Below are 10000 nucleotides of genomic sequence, written 5' to 3'. Positions count from 1 at the left end.
GACATATCTGTTTTTGACGTTGTTAATAGTTTATATAGGACATATCTGTTTTGGCGTTGTTACTGTTTTTAGAATGATTTATTGTTAATTTATTCTCATCATTTATTTATTTCCTTATTTCCTTTCCTCACTAGGCTATTTTTCCCTGTTGGAGTCCTTGGGCTTATAGCATCTTGCTTTTCCAACTAGGGTTGTAGCTTGGCTAATAATAATAATAATAATAATAATAATAATAATAACAATAATAATAATAATAAATGATAGAGACATTAACGAAAGAAAATCACCATAGTTAAAAAATAACCGTAATTTTAATCGGAAATTCACCTTAAAAATACACTGTTCTCAGCCGTATTTCAGTAAAATACAAACCGCCGTAGTTTTACCCTATTATCTTTTACAGGTTGATTTCTGTTACATCACTCCTTTACGTCAATATATCCGTTTTTACAACGCTAAATTCCTGGCAACATTTATTCCAGGATTTTTAGCGCTTTTTACTGGAATTTTTTATCATTGCAGAAAAATTAATAAATCATTCAGTTTCACATTATTATTTTTATTATTACTAGCCAAGCTACAACCCTAGTTGGAAAAGCAAGACGCTATAAGCCCAAGGGCTCCAATAGGGAAAAATAGCCCAGTGAGGAAAGGAAATAAGGAAATAAAATTAACAATAAATCATTCTAAAAACAAAGATGCACATTAAAATTCAATACCATACTTCCTTAATAGTAAACAAACTATAAAGGTCTAATTAGTAAAAAAAAAAAAAAAAAAAAAAAAAAAAAATTATTTGGTTGGAACAATGCCTAACTGAAATTCCCACAAACAACCTCAATGTCGATGGAGGCCACAAATTAGCCTAATTACTAGCCATATATAACTAGTTAATAATGAACCATACCATAATGTTAATCAAAACACCAAGCTAATTAACGCAAACCCGGGCTTTGTTAAATATTCTTATCAAGTTTCATTAAGCCTGTAAAATATATAACGTCAATACATCCGTTTTTAAAACGGTAAATTCCTTTCAACATTTATTCCAGGATATTTAGCGTTTTTTTACGGCAATTTTTTATCATTGCAGGAAAAAGTATAAATCATTCAGTTTCACATTATTATTATTATTATTATTATTATTATTTCTAGCCAAGTTACAACCCTAGTTGGAAAAGCAAGACGCTATAAGCCCAAGGGCTCCAATAGGGAAAAATAGCCCAGTGAGGAAAGGAAATAAGGAAATAAATAAATGATAAGACCAAATTAACAATAAATCATTCTAAAAACAAAAATTCACATTAAAATTCAATACCATACCTTCCTTAATGGCAGACAAACTATAATGGTCTAATTAGTAAAAAAAAAAGAAAAAAAAAAATTATTTAGTTGCAACAATGCATAACTAAAATTCCCACAAACAACCTCATTGTCGATGGGGGACACAAATTAGCCTAATTACTAGCCATATATAACTAGGTAATAATGAACCATACCATAATGTTATTTAAAACACCAAACTCATTAACGCAAAACCGGGCTTTGTTAAACATTCTTATCAAGTTTCATTAAACCTGTAAAATACATAACAAAAAGTAAAGGAAAATGCAGAGAGAACCTGGGAAATAATAGAGAATATGAGAATAATTAAAGGTAAAAGAATATAGAACTTGGGGGAATATTAGGGAATAGGAGAATAATTAAAGGAAACGCATATAAAAATTGAGTTACTAGAAAATATGAGAATAATTAAAGGAAAACGCAAATAGAACTTTGGCGATATTAGAGAATATGAGAATAATTAAAGGAAAACCCATATAGAACTTTGGCGATATTAGAGAATATGAGAATAATTAAAGGAAAATGCAAATAGAACTTTGGCGATATTAGAGAATATGAGAATAATTAAAGGAAAACGCAAATAGAACTTTGGCGATATTAGAGAATATGAGAAATTAAAGGAAAACCCAAATAGAACTTTGGCGATATTAGAGAATATGAAAATAATTAAAGGAAAACGCAAAATAGAACTTTGGCGATATTAGAGAATATGAGAATAATTAAAGGAAACGCAGATAGAAATTGGGAGTTACTAGAAAATATGAGAATAATTAGAGGAAAACGCAAATAACTTGGGATATATTAGAGAATATGAAAATATTTCACACTATCACACGATAACAAGACATAGCAATATATGCAAATCAAGCTAATCAACATTAATAAAAGATATATATAAATTTATATTAAGATTAGAATGGAAGTGACGAGTGTAATCAGTCATGAACGTTCAGTGTATATATATATATATATATATATATATATATATATATATATTATATATATACATATACATATATATACATATACATATATATATACATATACATATATATATACATATACATATATATATACATATACATATACATATATATACATATACATATACATATATATATACATATACATATATATATACATATACATATACATATATATATATATATACATATACATTATATATATATATATACATATACATATATATATATATATATATACATATACATATATATATATATATATACATACATATATATATATATATATGTATATACAACAACTACAAATACATCTGTTTCTAGTCCATTGCAGGACAAAGGTTTCAGGCATATATATATATATATATATATGTATATATATATATATATATATATTTCTTTCCGGTCACGCTCACTAGAATATCTTGAGATGTATGGATGAAGATCCATACATCTAAAGATATTCTACACTAGCGCACTCGATCTGTCAAAAGGGACAGCTAAATAGGGTGAGCGTGACCGGAAAGATATATATATATATATATATATATATATATATATATATATATATATATATATATATATATACACATATATATATAGACACAAAATATACATAAATAAATATACATACATATATATATATATATATATATATATATATATATATATATATATATATATATATATATACACACATATATACATGCATACATAAAGCAAGAACTTCTCTTTATTATATAGGGGCGATAAAGAAAATACGTAATCGAAAGACAGACAGTATCTTTCTTTATAAAAAAAAAAAAAAAAAAACTGAGTCGTCTCATCATGAAAAACCAATTTGGAGATCGTGCTCAGTCAAGTAAATTCTCGTAAACAAAAGCCAGACACATAATCGTCTTGAAGCCAGATCCACAATAACAACCATTTAGGAGAAACCACTACACGCATAAATACACATTTTTTCAAGAACAGTTCAAGATGCCACAGAACTCAAAATCCTTTTTCAAGAACACTTCAGGATGCCACAGAACTCAAAATCATTTTTCAAGAACAGTTCAGGATGCCAGAGAACTCAAAATCATTTTTCAAGAACAGTTCAGGATGCCCGATAACTCAAAATCACTTTTCAAGAACAGTTCAGGATGCCACAGAACTCAAAATCCTTTTTCAAGAACAGTTCAGGATGCCACAGAACTCAAAATCATTTTTCAAGAACACTTCAGGATGCCACAGAACTCAAAATCCTTTTTCAAGAACACTTCAGGATGCCACAGAACTCAAAATCCTTTTTCAAGAACACTTCAGGATGCCACAGAACTCAAAATCATTTTTCAAGAACAGTTCAGGATGCCACAGAACTCAAAATCCTTTTTCAAGAACACTTCAGGATGCCACAGAACTCAAAATCATTTTTCAAGAACACTTCAGGATGCCACAGAACTCAAAATCCTTTTTCAAGAACACTTCAGGATGCCACAGAACTCAAAATCATTTTTCAAGAACAGTTCAGGATGCCACAGAACTCAAAATCATTTTTCAAGAACACTTCAGGATGCCACAGAACTCAAAATCCTTTTTCAAGAACACTTCAGGATGCCACAGAACTCAAAATCATTTTTCAAGAACACTTCAGGATGCCACAGAACTCAAAATCATTTTTCAAGAACAGTTCAGGATGCCAGAGAACTCAAAATCATTTTTCAAGAACAGTTCAGGATGCCACAGAACTCAAAATCCTTTTTCAAGAACACTTCAGGATGCCACAGAACTCAAAATCATTTTTCAAGAACACTTCAGGATGCCACAGAACTCAAAATCATTTTTCAAGAACAGTTCAGGATGCCAGAGAACTCAAAATCATTTTTCAAGAACAGTTCAGGATGCCACAGAACTCAAAATCATTTTTCAAGAACAGTTCAGGATGCCAGAGAACTCAAAATCATTTTTCAAGAACAGTTCAGGATGCCAGAGAACTCAAAATCATTTTTCAAGAACAGTTCAGGATGCCATAGAACTCAAAATCATTTTTCAAGAACAGTTCAGGATGCCAGAGAACTCAAAATCATTTTTCAAGAACAGTTCAGGATGCCACAGAACTCAAAATCATTTTTCAAGAACAGTTCAGGATGCCCGATAACTCAAAATCACTTTTCAAGAACAGTTCAGGATGCCAGAGAACTCAAAATCATTTTTCAAGCACAGTTCAGGATACCAGAGAACTCAAAATCATTTTTCAAGAACAGTTCAGGATGCCCGATAACTCAAAATCACTTTTCAAGAACAGTTCAGGATGCCAGAGAACTCAAAATAATTTTTCAAGAACAGTTCAGGATGCCCGATAACTCAAAATCACTTTTCAAGAACAGTTCAGGATGCCAGAGAACTCAAAATCATTTTTCAAGAACAGTTCAGGATGCCATAGAACTCAAAATCATTTTTCAAGAACAGTTCAGGATGCCAGAGAACTCAAAATCATTTTTCAAGAACAGTTCAGGATGCCACAGAACTCAAAATCCTTTTTCAAGAACACTTCAGGATGCCACAGAACTCAAAATCCTTTTTCAAGAACACTTCAGGATGCCACAGAACTCAAAATCATTTTTCAAGAACAGTTCAGGATGCCACAGAACTCAAAATCATTTTTCAAGAACACTTCAGGATGCCACAGAACTCAAAATCCTTTTTCAAGAACACTTCAGGATGCCACAGAACTCAAAATCATTTTTCAAGAACACTTCAGGATGCCACAGAACTCAAAATCATTTTTCAAGAACAGTTCAGGATGCCAGAGAACTCAAAATCATTTTTCAAGAACAGTTCAGGATGCCACAGAACTCAAAATCCTTTTTCAAGAACACTTCAGGATGCCACAGAACTCAAAATCATTTTTCAAGAACACTTCAGGATGCCACAGAACTCAAAATCATTTTTCAAGAACAGTTCAGGATGCCATAGAACTCAAAATCATTTTTCAAGAACAGTTCAGGATGCCACAGAACTCAAAATCCTTTTTCAAGAACACTTCAGGATGCCACAGAACTCAAAATCATTTTTCAAGAACACTTCAGGATGCCACAGAACTCAAAATCCTTTTTCAAGAACACTTCAGGATGCCACAGAACTCAAAATCATTTTTCAAGAACAGTTCAGGATGCCACAGAACTCAAAATCATTTTTCAAGAACACTTCAGGATGCCACAGAACTCAAAATCCTTTTTCAAGAACACTTCAGGATGCCACAGAACTCAAAATCATTTTTCAAGAACACTTCAGGATGCCACAGAACTCAAAATCATTTTTCAAGAACAGTTCAGGATGCCAGAGAACTCAAAATCATTTTTCAAGAACAGTTCAGGATGCCACAGAACTCAAAATCCTTTTTCAAGAACACTTCAGGATGCCAGAGAACTCAAAATCATTTTTCAAGAACACTTCAGGATGCCACAGAACTCAAAATCATTTTTCAAGAACAGTTCAGGATGCCAGAGAACTCAAAATCATTTTTCAAGAACAGTTCAGGATGCCACAGAACTCAAAATCATTTTTCAAGAACAGTTCAGGATGCCAGAGAACTCAAAATCATTTTTCAAGAACAGTTCAGGATGCCAGAGAACTCAAAATCATTTTTCAAGAACACTTCAGGATGCCATAGAACTCAAAATCATTTTTCAAGAACAGTTCAGGATGCCAGAGAACTCAAAATCATTTTTCAAGAACAGTTCAGGATGCCACAGAACTCAAAATCATTTTTCAAGAACAGTTCAGGATGCCCGATAACTCAAAATCACTTTTCAAGAACAGTTCAGGATGCCAGAGAACTCAAAATCATTTTTCAAGCACAGTTCAGGATACCAGAGAACTCAAAATCATTTTTCAAGAACAGTTCAGGATGCCCGATAACTCAAAATCACTTTTCAAGAACAGTTCAGGATGCCAGAGAACTCAAAATAATTTTTCAAGCACAGTTCAGGATACCACAGAACTCAAAATCATTTTTCAAGAACAGTTCAGGATGCCAGAGAACTCAAAATCCTTTTTTCAAGAACAGTTCATGATGCCAGAGAACTCAAAATCATTTTTCAAGAACAGTTCAGGATGCCAGAGAACTCAAAATCATTTTTCAAGAACAGTTCAGGATGCCAGAGAACTCTTAAATCATTTTTCAAGAACAGTTCAGGATGCCAGAGACCTCAAAATCAATTAATCGAGAATAGAACTTCAAAAGTTCAAAGTTGGAGCAAATGTTTTTATGTTGACCAGGCTGACATGAGTCTTTTTATAGTTTATATATGACGTAACTTTTTTTGACGTTGTTAATAGTTTATATAGGACATATCTGTTTTGGCGTTGTTACTGTTTTTAGAATGATTTATTGTTAATTTATTCTCATCATTTATTTATTTCCTTATTTCCTTTCCTCACTGGGCTATTTTTCCCTATTGGAGCCCTTGGGCTTATAGCATCTTGCTTTTCCAACTAGGGTTGTAGCTTGGCTAATAATAATAATAATAATAATAATAATAATAATAATAATAATAATAATAATAATAATAATAGCTAGGTAAGCCTCCTAGAAAAAAAAATATCATCAGTCACATACACGAATGTTTAGAGAAGCCTCATGAAGGTTAAGCCTTTTCTTAAAAAACAAAGAACACCCTTTAAAGGTTTTAAAGGTTGCTCATGAATGGCAAAGGATAAGGACAGTGACATTGCCTTATCAAGTAGGACCACTTCTGCCATTCACCCCACCCACTTGGGACCACCACATGTATGAGTTTACTCATTTTGACATGAGTAACATTTAAAAGAAATCTATTGTTTCCTCTTCTATTGCTGTTTTATCCTGATTCCTATAACACTCCTTATTTCCCAAGGCGAATTATGAGATCTTTATCATTGTCATCCTTCGACTGTTGCAGATTGCATGGGTCTTGGGGCCAAGCACGGGTTCTTGAAATTCTGCAGCCCAACGGTGTTGAGATGATTTTAATTTAAAGGTAAATAAAGGATAAAAATGCACACTAAATCACCATCCTTCACTGACACCTGGCCAATCATCATCATCATCATCATCAAAAAAAAAAAAAAAAAAAAAAAAAAAAAAAAAAAAAAAAAAAAAAAAAAAAAAATCAAAGGTATCTTCTTCTTATACTCTCATTGAAAGGTTAGATACTAAATAATATATATTAATAAAGTTTTTAGTTTTTTTTTTTTTTTGACAATAAGATTCAAGAGGAGAAACCACAGCGTGACGCGAATTTAATGAAGACGTGGCTTAACCACCTCATGGTACGACTGACTGACTGGAATATCGTGTCTCTCTTAGAGAAGATTTTCAACAGGCCTAATGTGAGTAATGTTTTTTTTTTAATCTGTGTATGATCACTTAGGTGGATGTATATCAATACGATGAAATATATTGCAAACGTATATACAGACATACACATCATATACATATATATAAATATATATGAAATATTTACAGTATATGTAATATACATGAGTATATGTATGTTATGAAAATAATAATAATAATAATAATAATAATAATAATAATAATAATAATAATAATAATGTTTATTGGACAAAAAATATTTACATACAAAGATTTACAAAAAGAAAAAAAACTGTCTATGTGCATATATATAAATATATATATATATATATATATATATATATATATATATATATATATATATATATATACACACACATATATATGTATATATACATAACACATTTATACACAAACTAAACGAAAGTCATTCTAAATTCATCCTTCAATGGAAAATCAAGTATAAAACATGCACAGAAATCGTCCACATCAGTAGCCGAAGTAACAAGGGGGTCTACAAGGACACAACTGTTCAACTGTGAACATTCAAAGAATTCCGTTCAAAAAAAAAAATGCCAAGAGGAGGTTGTTGTTCTCTTGGCTAGAGGTAATGACCCTAAAATGACCTGGACCTTCGCTGAGGTCAACAGTGAACGCCATACACCAAACAACCGATTCATGCTACAAAGCTAGAAAATGAAGAATATAGTATATGTGTATGCATGTATTAATATATACATGGGTACAAACATACATACACACTCATACATATATACATACATAGACATACATATATATATATATATATATATATATATATATATATAAATATATATATATATATATATATATATATATATATATATATATATATATATATATATATATATATATATATATATAAATATATATTTATAAATATATATAAATATACATACATACTCATACATATATATATATATATATATATATATATATATATATAACCCAGTGCTATATATCTATTTATATAAATATATATATACAGTATATATATACATATGTGTGTGTATATTATGTATATCTATATATATATATATATATATATATATATATGTGTGTGTGTGTGTGTGTGTGTGTATTATGTATGTCTATCATTTGTGTGTGTATATATATATATATATATATATATATAAAGAGTAGACATACATAATTCATATATATCACGGAGTGATCACTATATTTTCCTCTCCAGAGAAACCATATCGAATCCCACAGGTAAATTTTCCCCCATAAAGACTTAAATATCTGTTTATGTGAGAACGAGAGCGCCAGCCAGCCACTTCGCATCCCAGCGATTATATTCCAGTGGCAACGTTCCTTGTTCTCTCCAGCAAGCAGGGTTGCCAGTTTTTCTAAGTGAGAAAAGGCCAACTTCTGATCATCTACAGCTTTAAAAGGCCAATTCAATATTAAAAAAAGACCAGAAGTATAGCATTTAAGGCCAACCTTTTTTATGATATTGCTTAAGGCTAACCAATTTAAAAAAAAAGGTCGAATTTGAAGTTTTTAGAATTAAAAAGGGCAACCTGGCAACTCTGCCTGCAGCTTTAAGGCCTTCGCTGGTCACACGTAATCCAGAAGTGGTATGCTGACACACAAAGGACCTTTGCTCCCTTCTTGATTTTCTAATGATTGGGAGTTTTTTTTTTCTTTTTTTTTGGGGGGGGAGGCGGGTGTAAATAAATCTTATGAGGTTCGTATGGGATTCATATACGTTTATGTATAAATGGATGTGTGTACATAAATTGTGTGTGTATATATATATATATATATATATATATATATATATATATATATATGTTTATATTTATGTGTAATAAGAAATTCATATATGGATCTATATAAATATTACGCAGTGAAATATATATATATATATATATATATATATATATATATATATATATATATATATATATATATATAAACTATATTTATTGTATTTATACGATTATAGCTGTGTGCATATACAGTAAATGTATATGTATATATATATATATATATATATATATATATATATATATATATATACACATGTATAAATATATTGCATTCATTTGAACAGAAGTAAAACTATATCTTTCTAGAACACTTGTCAAAATCAAAATAATATCATCTACATCTCATGAATAAAAACCTACGAATACACAGCAGTTTAGACTCCAATAGAAACAAACTTAATGAACAAAACCAGACAGGTTCCAAGTTAAATTTCTATTTCTGAAAATGGATAATGCTATATAATTATATCTCCAAATTTAATCACTATATATAAGGCAAAAAATATCACAAT

At 30.2% G+C, this 10000-nt stretch overlaps 1 protein-coding gene across 6 annotated transcripts in view; it reads right to left on the bottom strand.

Annotated features, from left to right (window-relative positions):
* ATP8B (ATPase phospholipid transporting 8B) overlaps nucleotides 1-10000 on the bottom strand; it is a 753209-nt gene that overhangs the window by 560673 nt on the left and 182536 nt on the right. The window lies entirely within an intron of this gene.

Source organism: Palaemon carinicauda, chromosome 18, assembly GCF_036898095.1.
Source record: "Palaemon carinicauda isolate YSFRI2023 chromosome 18, ASM3689809v2, whole genome shotgun sequence".
In the NCBI taxonomy this organism is placed as follows: Eukaryota; Metazoa; Arthropoda; class Malacostraca; order Decapoda; family Palaemonidae; genus Palaemon; species Palaemon carinicauda.
This window is presented reverse-complemented; position numbering and strand designations above follow the sequence as displayed.